The sequence below is a fragment of the Petaurus breviceps genome, unplaced genomic scaffold (genome assembly GCF_028583685.1).
Source record: "Petaurus breviceps papuanus isolate PSGF00001 unplaced genomic scaffold, PetGlider_PUasm1.0 229, whole genome shotgun sequence".
Taxonomy (NCBI): domain Eukaryota; kingdom Metazoa; phylum Chordata; class Mammalia; order Diprotodontia; family Petauridae; genus Petaurus; species Petaurus breviceps.
This window is the reverse complement of record NW_027185903.1, coordinates 38,946,830-38,956,452: the sequence shown is the minus strand read 5'-3', so window position 1 is coordinate 38,956,452 and position 9,623 is coordinate 38,946,830. Positions and strand designations below refer to the sequence as shown.

Below are 9,623 nucleotides of genomic sequence, written 5' to 3'. Positions count from 1 at the left end.
CACACACACACACACACACACACACACACACACACACACACACACACCCCCTGTACCTTATCCTCCAATACACTCTTAAAAGGCAATAATCATTTTGCATAAGAAAGAGGTATCATCCAATGACTAGAAAGTAGTTTTATGGTTTAATTATCTTCTTGGCATTGATAGGAGTTGAAGTATTAATGTTTTTAAATGGATGGTATTCAGTTTCCCATTTTTAAACAGGAACATATTTTGGATGTGTAGAAGTAGCTGCTCATCATACTTTTTTGTACTGTTAGTTTATGGTTAATTTTGAAGCTCCAATTTCACTGAACTTTGCCAGTTCTTAGGTCATCACATCCAAAAATGTCTAGCTTTCAAAATTAGACATCCTGAGACTACTTTCAGGTGGAGACTTATACAGCTGGTCGAATATGAGCTGTTTTAGGACATAGAGACCTAATGAGGCCAGGAGGGTGGGGTGAGTGGGAGGGCTGGCACAGAGTTTTCCTCTGCAGAATGGGATTGGCTACAGGATCTGGTGAAAGGAGTCCTTGGAGACTTCTGGTTAAGATGATGACATGAGAGGTCTTAGAGGAACTTAAGTTTCCCTCAAGTTTTCCAAGTTCTAAAAATGTGCCAAAAGGAACAATGACAGAGAAAACCAGAGAGAAATGTCTATAACCTCCTCTGTCCTGCCCAGGACTGCACAAAAAAAGATTGCCAGAAACTAGTGGTCACTCTGAGCAAAGAAGAAATGATGAGCTCGATACGCTTAGAAAAACAGAGAGATTTTCATGAAATAATGAAGAGTGAAATGAGCAGAACCAAGAGAATGTTGTATACAGTAACAGCAATATTGTTTTAAGAACAGCTTCGAGCAAATAAGTCATTTGACTATTATAAATACCCAATTTAACAACAAAGGACCTATTAAGGAAGATGATACTTGCATCCAGAGAAAGAACTGAAATAGAAATATGATTTACATATGTGTAATGTGTAATGATTTACATATATTCATACATATATAATACATAGCTATGACTAATGATAGCCATTTGGGGGGAGAAAAAAAAGGAAAACAAAAGAAATTTACACAACAACTTTATTCTATACTTAAAAGGGATCGCAAGTTGTATATAACAGATTTTTAGTTTTCATGTGTAACCATTTTTTTTTAAATTATACTATGTTATGGGAATGCTTGTTTTATTCCATAAATAAATAGTCATACTGCCAGGACAGTTCACACCAAACTACAGCAACAGGTAGGGCACACATAGCATCCAAGGTAGTCTGTCAGAGGTGTCAAACTGTCCAACAACAACATATAAAATTGGAATTGAATTAAGTGCTTTAGAAGAGTAAAAAATAAAAGGAAGGAAAATAAACACTTTATTAGAACACAGGCCTGAAATCAGGAAGACTCATCCTCCTGGGTTCAAATCTTACTTCAGACACTTACTACCTATTGTGACCCTGGGCGAGTCACTTAGCCCTGTTTTTGCCTCAGTTTCTTTATCTGTAAAATGAGCTGGAGAAGGCAACGACAAACCATGCCAGTATCTTTGCCTATAAAACCCTATATGGGATCATGAAGAGCCAGACAGGATTGAACAACTAAGTGCTGATCACATTTCTTTTTCCTTCCACAAACTTTTTTTTGTTGTAAAGAGACTGGGGAAGGGGGAAGGGAGGGGACAAAAAAAGTGTACATTACATAAAAGGAGGGGCTTGGGCAAGGCCAGGCCAAACCCGTGGCAAGTTGGAATAGTAATGGAATTTAAAGATCCCCCTGTATTGGCTTGGTTTTTGGATTGATTTGTGTTAAAACCCAGAGCTTGGGAATCTTTTTTGGAAGCAGCATCATGGAGGCAGAAACTGAGAGGATTGCTGAGGGCCAGTTTGAACTGCCCAGGACTTTTGAGAGCTGCCACCCAGAGCTACCAAGGACTGAGGAGACATGGCTGTTATGATGGTACTTTGTCTGTTTTGATGTTGTTTTGCCAGATTCGTCCACTGGTGAAGGACAATCCTGTTGTTGCAGAGGTTCTGGAACTTTGCTGTTGGTTCAGGGGTCCTGAGACTGTTCTGCAGACAGAGACTGAATTGTGCCCACTGGTGAAGGCCAATGCTGTTGTTGCAGAGGTTCTGGAACCTTGCTGTTGGTCCAGAAGCCCTGAAGAAGGATTTTCTTGTTGTATATTTACAGAAATCCTGCAAGAGGGCTTTGCTAATGTTTTCAGGGGTCCTAGGACTGTTCTGCTGACAGAGAATAAATTAATGAGGACACTGGCAATGTATCTTGTGGCCTTGCTAAGCTTTGTCTCCCCAGGAACAAAGATTGCTGAGAACTTGCCTCGGGTCAAGATGAAGAAAAGACCTCTCTTTGGGTATTAAATGCTGTGCTTAAGCTTGTTGTAACTCTGGGGTAGATGGCCTATTCAGATGTGATCCAAGAGTGGGGAACTTGACTTTTTTGTGCTTTGTGATTGACTAAATGAAGGTACTGCCTAGGTGTGGAGTAGTACTTAGAAGAGGGTCTTTGGGACTGACTAAATGAATTATAATGTCCAGGGGTGGAGTAGTACTTGGGAATTATTGAATTACACTTGGTGAATGCTGTATTTTGAATTATGCTATATTTTGATTTTCTCTGTTCTTAAATTGTCACTGAATAAAATGGAGAGCAGCTATGCTGGTGTTTTGAACCTTGGGAAGTTGCCTTTGGTTGGCATTACACAAGTCCAACTCCTGACCCTGGCATCAAGGTCTTTCCTTGTTGGAATGCAGCCCTCGCCTCATGCCCCTCCCCGCCCCATGTCTACCCCAGCTCTATGCAGGTGGTCGGATCTGTCTTCTTAGCTCCTCCTTCGCTGTATGGCAGCTGCTTCTCCTAGTCTCCGCACTGCCCTGACAACCTGTGAAGTCATCTTGAACCATTTGTGGCAGACACACTGAGAGGGGAACCTGTATCCAAGAAAGGAAAGGAAAAGAGAGAATCCCTAATTAAGAAAATAAATGAAGCATCTGTCTGTTATCCCAGAAGTCCAAGACAACATCATTGTAAAGATGGGGAAGAATACGATGACTCCAAATATGTTCTCCCAAACATCAGATCGCTGTGAAAGGGATTAGGATGATAGCAGCCAACAGAAGCCAGTCTCCTCCAGCTGCAGGACAGGACCTTCCATCTGACCACCTTGAAAAATGAAGGTGACAGCTTTCGGGGATTTGAATGGTAATAGTCTAGTGCTCTCAGCAAGTTTTCTATTATCATGGGAGTGACAAAGAAAGATAACAGTAGGGTGAATTTGCTACAGATGCCTACTTGTGGCAAAATGAATAATACCCTTAGGAAAGATACCACAAAAAAGGATTGTAGGGGGAAAAAGGAATGTGATGGACACTTTGTTGTTCAATTGGTCTGACTCTTTGTGACCCGGTTTGGGGTTTTCTTGGCAAAGATACTGGAGTGGTTTGCCATTTTCTTCTCTATCTCATTTTACAGATGAGGAAACTGAGAGTGTCTAGCTCAGGGCCACAATAGCTAGTAAGTGTCTGAGGTCAGATTTGAACCCAGGAAAATGATTCTTCCTGATTTCATGCCTGTGTTCTAATAAATACTTCTAATAAATCAAAGACCACTATTTTGAAATCTCAGCTCCTGATAAATATACCTGCCAATTTATGGCAGCCACTCCCCTAGATACTGAGGAATAGGTACATTAGCTGAAATGTTTGTTACAGGATATGGAATCTGGCTTTTTCCTGAGGATGATGACAAAATAGGAGAATTACATGATGGTGCTGATCATGATCCCCCAATCAAGAGTCCACTGACAAATGGCAAACTAAGGGATGAGGAAATTATGAAGGACTCCCAGAAGAAGATAATGGCAGTGCTACTGGGAAAATGAAGGAACAATGTTAATGAGTCCCAATGTTAACTCATACTTCAGGAGATAAAAGCACTATGTTAATTTTTAAGGAGTATTACAAAGGGGCTGCTCTTGCTGAGTTGTCACTTAAGCATGATGATATTATCTATTCTCAGCAAGGGCCACAATAGATTTTGGCTGGTGGGTTGGAGAAATGAAGGGAACCACTGGCTTGGTGCCTAAAGTCTACATAATGGAGATGGCTGATATTTGAGAGCCCTCAGATTGAAGAAAGAAGTTGAGATCAACTTTTCCTTTCTGCCTAAGATGTTGTGGATTAAATGAGATCACTGAGTGATGACAATTTATCTATTTTCTTTGTTCTGTTGAAAGCCATCAATATTTTCTTTCCATTCAACTTTGGTTGTTTTATTTATTTATTTATTTATTTATTTATTTATTTCTGGAGAGGGAAAGGCAAGGCAATTGGGGGTAAGTGACTTGCCCAAGGTCACACAGCTAGTGTCAAGTGTCTGAAGTTGAATTTGAACTCAGGTCCTCCTAACTCCAGGACCAGTGCTCTATTCACTGCACCACCTAGCTTTCCCTGGTTGTTTTTGATGCAATTATTCTTCATGATGTTTTTATGATAACAAATTAAATTAAGGTATTCATAGTAATGAAATACAAGCAGTAAAGTTATTGTACCTTTCTCTATTTTGCATGAGAAACACTTGTAGTTACTATTTATTCACTTGTTTTATGCAAATCAGATCATTTTGTTGTTGTTGAAGAACTCAGTACTGTTTCCCAAATAGCCAATGACCCTTCTCATGGCTATTGTAATGTCCATTATTAAAGATAAGCTCAGTTTTGTGACTATAATGGATATTTCAATTTAATATGTCTTAATGATACAAGTGGACACTATGCACAGAAAAAAAGAAATGCAAAGAAGGATATTATTGAGGAAAAACATAATTATCGATCATAACCATGAATGAGAAGGATAAACTCAGCTATAAAACAGTGAAGGGGAGGAGCGGCTAGGTGGCGCAGTGAATAGAGTCAGAAGGACCTGATTTCAAATCTGCCCTCAGACACTTAACACAAAACTAGCTGTGTGACCTTGGGCAAATCACTTAACCCCAATTGCCCTACCTTACTCCCTCCAAAAAGCAAAAAGAAAAATCTAAAAAACAAAACTAAATAGTGAAGGGGAGCAGAATGAACCAAAAAGCAGAATCCAACAATATTAGAAACACAGAGGTTCACATAGACTTAAAATGAGAGATAAAAGCAAAATTTATTATGCCTCAAGCAAAATTTTAAAAAGCAAGGGTTGAGGGCGACAATGGTATTAGATAAATCAACAATAAAAATAGACAAGGTTAAAAAAGATAAGCAAGGAAATTACATTATGCTTATAAACACTACAGATAATGAAATGTTGATATTTGATATATAATGAATTGCATGGCATCGAAATACTTAAAGGAAAAACTCATCAAAATTATAGACCTGATAAAAACTAAACAAATTGTAAATTGGGATTTCAGTGTAGCCCTTTTCAGGCTTAGACAATTTTTAAAAAACATTTTTATTTACAGTTTTGAGATCCAAATTCTATCCCTCCTCCTTTCCCTCCCCTCCCCTCTCCCTGAGACAATAAGCAATCAGATATAGGTTATACATGTGCAATTATGTAAAACATTTCCATATTATTCATTTTGTATGAGAAGACTTGAATAAAAGAAAGAAAACAAAGAAAGTGGGAAAATAGCATGCTTCAGTCTGTATTCAATTACTATCAGTTCTTTCTCTGGAGGCCAATAATATGCTTCATTATTAGTCCTTTGAGATTGTCTTGGATCATTGAGATCCAAGCTGAGAATAGCTAAGTCATTCTTAGTTCTTTATCAAACAATATTGGTGTTCCTGTGTACAATGTTGTTCTGCTTCTACTCACTTCACTATGTATCAGTTCTTGTAAGTCTTTCCAGATTTTTCTGAAGTCATCCTGCTTGTCATTTCTTATAGCACAATCATATTCCATTACAATCACATGCCACAGCTTGTTTAGCCATTTCCCAGTTGATGGCATCCCTTGGATTTCCAATTCTTAACCACCACAAAAATAACTACTATAAATATTTTCCTACAAATAGTTCCTTTTCCTTTTTTTTTTGGATGACTTTGGGATAGAGACCTAGCAGAGGTATTGTTGGATCAAAGAGTATGCATAGTTTTTATAGCCCTTTGGGCATAGTTCCAAATTGCTCTCCTGATTGGCTGGATCAGTTCACAACTCAACCAAGAGTACATGTGTCCCAGTCTTCCCACATCCCCTCCAAAATCCAACATTTTCTTTTATTGTCATATTAGCCACTCTGATAGGTGTGAGGTGGTACCTCACAGTTGTTTTAATTTGCATTTCTCTTATCAATAGTAATTTAGAGCATTTTTTCATATGACTTTAGATGGCTTAGATTTTTGTCTGAAAAATGCCTGTTCATATCCTTTGACCATTTATCAATTGTGGGATGACATCTGTTTTTTTATAGATTTGACTCATTTTCTATATATTTAAGAAATGACACTTTTAAGAGAAACTTGTTTCAAAATTTTCCCCTCAGTTTTCTGCTTTCCTTATCATTTTGGTTGCATTGGTTTTGTTTGTGCAACACCTCTTTAATTTTATATAACCAAAATTATTTATTTTACATTTTGTAATCCTCTTTATACAAACTTTGGTTCTAAATTCTTCCCTTATCCAAAAATCTGACATATAAACTATTCCATGCTCACTTAATTTGCTTATGGTATCACCCTTTATGCATAAATCATGTATCCATTTTGACCTTTACTTGGCATATGGTGTGAGATGTAGGTCTATACCTCATTTCTGCCATACTGTTTTTTTTTTCAGTTTTCCCAGCAGGTTTTGTCAAATAATGAGCTTTTGTTCCAACAGCTTGGATCTTTGGGTTTATCATGTACTAGATTATTATGGTCATTTACTATAATATAATTTTTACATTATCTATCCCACTGATTCACCACTCTATTTCTTAGCCAGTACCAGGTAGTCAGGCCTAGATAATTCTGACAAAAACATAACCAAGAAAGAAAGTTGAGGACCTGAATAGAGTTTTAGAAAAATTTGATATGATAGCAACCTGGCAGTTATTGAATGGAAAAGGAAGTATACAATATTTCTCAGATGTCTATGTCACCTTTACACAAACTGACACTCTGCTCGAGCATTAAAAACCTCATAAACACATGCAAAAAATCAGAAATATTAAACACATCCTTTACTTACCATTATGCAATTAAATTATAATAAACAAAAGGCCTTTGAAGAAATGGTTCAAACTTAAGTGTTGACCAAATTATTTAATACTGAAGAAATGGTGACTCAAAGAACAAATCACATAAACAATAGATAATTTCATCAAAGAAACAATACAATAATATACCAAACCTTTTGGAATGAAGCCAAAGTCGTCTTAAGGGGAAAATTTACATCCCTAAATGATTTCATCAGTAAGAGAAAGGACAGAGCAATGAATTGTGCAATTTTTTTTAAAAAGGGATAAATTTTTAAATTCCAACTAAACACAAAATAGGTATCATGGTACCCCAAAGGGCACAGGGTGTCTTTCTCTAATGCTGTTGTTCCTATGTGTTTTCCCCAATGTTGGCCACCGGTGATTATCACTTGTTTCATTTAACCAATTATATGGATTAGTTTTCATAAATTAATACTTACTTTTTATATATGCAAGAACAGAAGTAACAAAGAATCTCTACCTCATCCCCACCACCTAAGGCACATTCTCCCCATACCACTTTAATCTCTGGAGAGAACAGGCTCAGAGTCAAAACAGTTTATCTATAGCATTTGTCCCTTTTTTGGAAATTCATTTTCAAATTCACGATGAGCAACCAATAAACTACTGTAGCAGCTGCCTTTGAGCTATGCTGTATCATTCAGATCATTTCAGATTTTGCTCATCATTACCTGACTTCTAGCAAAGCTTGGCACAGAATCTAGACTCAGTGCATTTGCAAATCTTTCAAAATTCACAAGATAACAGCCATTTCTAATGCTACTTCACCTAAGGCAGGAAAGAAGAAAAACACACAGAGTCAAAGAACAGAGGCCCATCTTCAGAAACCACATATTGGTCTTATATGATAGGAGGTAGGTGAGGTCTGAGACCTTTTCCTATTCAGAGGTTTACAATATCTCTGTCTCTCCCAAACCCAGGGGTGCCAAACAGCTCATGAGAGTCTAATGTTAAAATTCTATTGCAAGCATTTACACCTCAGAAATAAACAATGATGTTTTGTTGCTTGTCTAGACACAGGAAAGTGATAGAGAAAAGGTTGATAATGCAGATGAAATTTCAAAAGTGTGTTCTAAGTACAACACTTCCCACCCTAAGAGCTGGTTGTTAAACACTTACTAGCATATTCTGTCACAAACACAGCCATACAGGGGGAAAGTGAGAGCAAGAGATTAGCTTTGACTGGTTAGTACCTTTGGAATGTATTTCTCTTCTGGTTTAGCAGTCAATCAACAGTCTTCATGTGATGAGCAGACTGATGGAACCAGTCATAAAATGCATACTCAACATCAAAGAGCAGAGACCTTCTATTACATATCATAAAATAAATTTTAAAAATTAATTAAATAATTTACATAAAATGTCTTTCAGGCTCCCTAGCTTCTTCCAGGTGGGCAGAGCATACTGCACATGTGCAGAGGATGGTGCTTTCACTGGCCAGGCCCTCATTACATAAAAATTCAGAAAATCAAGGAAAAAATAAAACTGAAAGCAAAATAATCCCACAGAATTGGTAAATAAAGCAAAAATCTGAGGTTTTTTTTAAACTATGAAATAGTTTTATTAATAATGAAATAGTCATTAGCTAATTTATCCAAAAATAAGAGAATAAACTTCAAATTATTAAACTTTTAAAAAGAAGAAACTAGAATTCACATCAAATAAAGAAGAAAGTAAAGGAAATTATTAGAAACTATTTTTGCTCAATTATATTATGAAAAAGCTGACAACTGGGGCGGCCAGGTAGCACAGCGAATAAGAGCACCGGCTCCAGTGTTGAGAACACCTGGAGATCAAATCCCGGGCTCAGACACTTAGCACCCACCCAGAAACACCTGGCCGTGTAACCTTGAGCAAGTTACTTAACCCCAATTGCTTAGGGGCAGCCAGGTGGCTCAGCGAGTAAGAGCACTGGTTCCAGTGTCGGGATGACCTGGATCAAATCCGGGCTCAGATACTCAGCACCACACCCAGAAATAACTGGCCGTGTAACCTTGAGCAAGTTACTTAACCCCAATTGCTTAAAAAAAAAAAAGAAGAAGAAGAAGAAAAAGCTGACAACTAACAAAAGTCATAAATATTTACAAAAATACAAAATATTCAGGTTAACAGAAAAAGATATAGAGAATTTTTAAATAACTAATCTCAGGAAAAAAGACAAGTGTGTCCAAAGTCCCTTCCCCCTTACCCACCCCCCCAAAAAAGAAACAAAAAAAAAACCTAAGACAAGATGGATTTACAAGAGAATCCTCTCCAATATATAAAGAACAGTTAACTAATATTTTACATTAAAAAAAATAAAAGACAGGGTTTGAATCCAGATCTTTCTGACTCCAGAGCCAGCGTTCAACTCACTTTGCCACTTAGCTGTATAGGAGCACTCTGGCGCCACTCTTTCCAA

The 9,623-nt window shown here is 37.4% G+C and overlaps 1 pseudogene; it reads left to right on the top strand.

Annotated features, from left to right (window-relative positions):
* Positions 1 to 4,140, top strand: part of LOC138167593 (src kinase-associated phosphoprotein 2 pseudogene) — a 64,435-nt pseudogene extending 60,295 nt beyond the window's left edge.
* Positions 4,141 to 9,623: the final 5,483 nt, after the last annotated feature.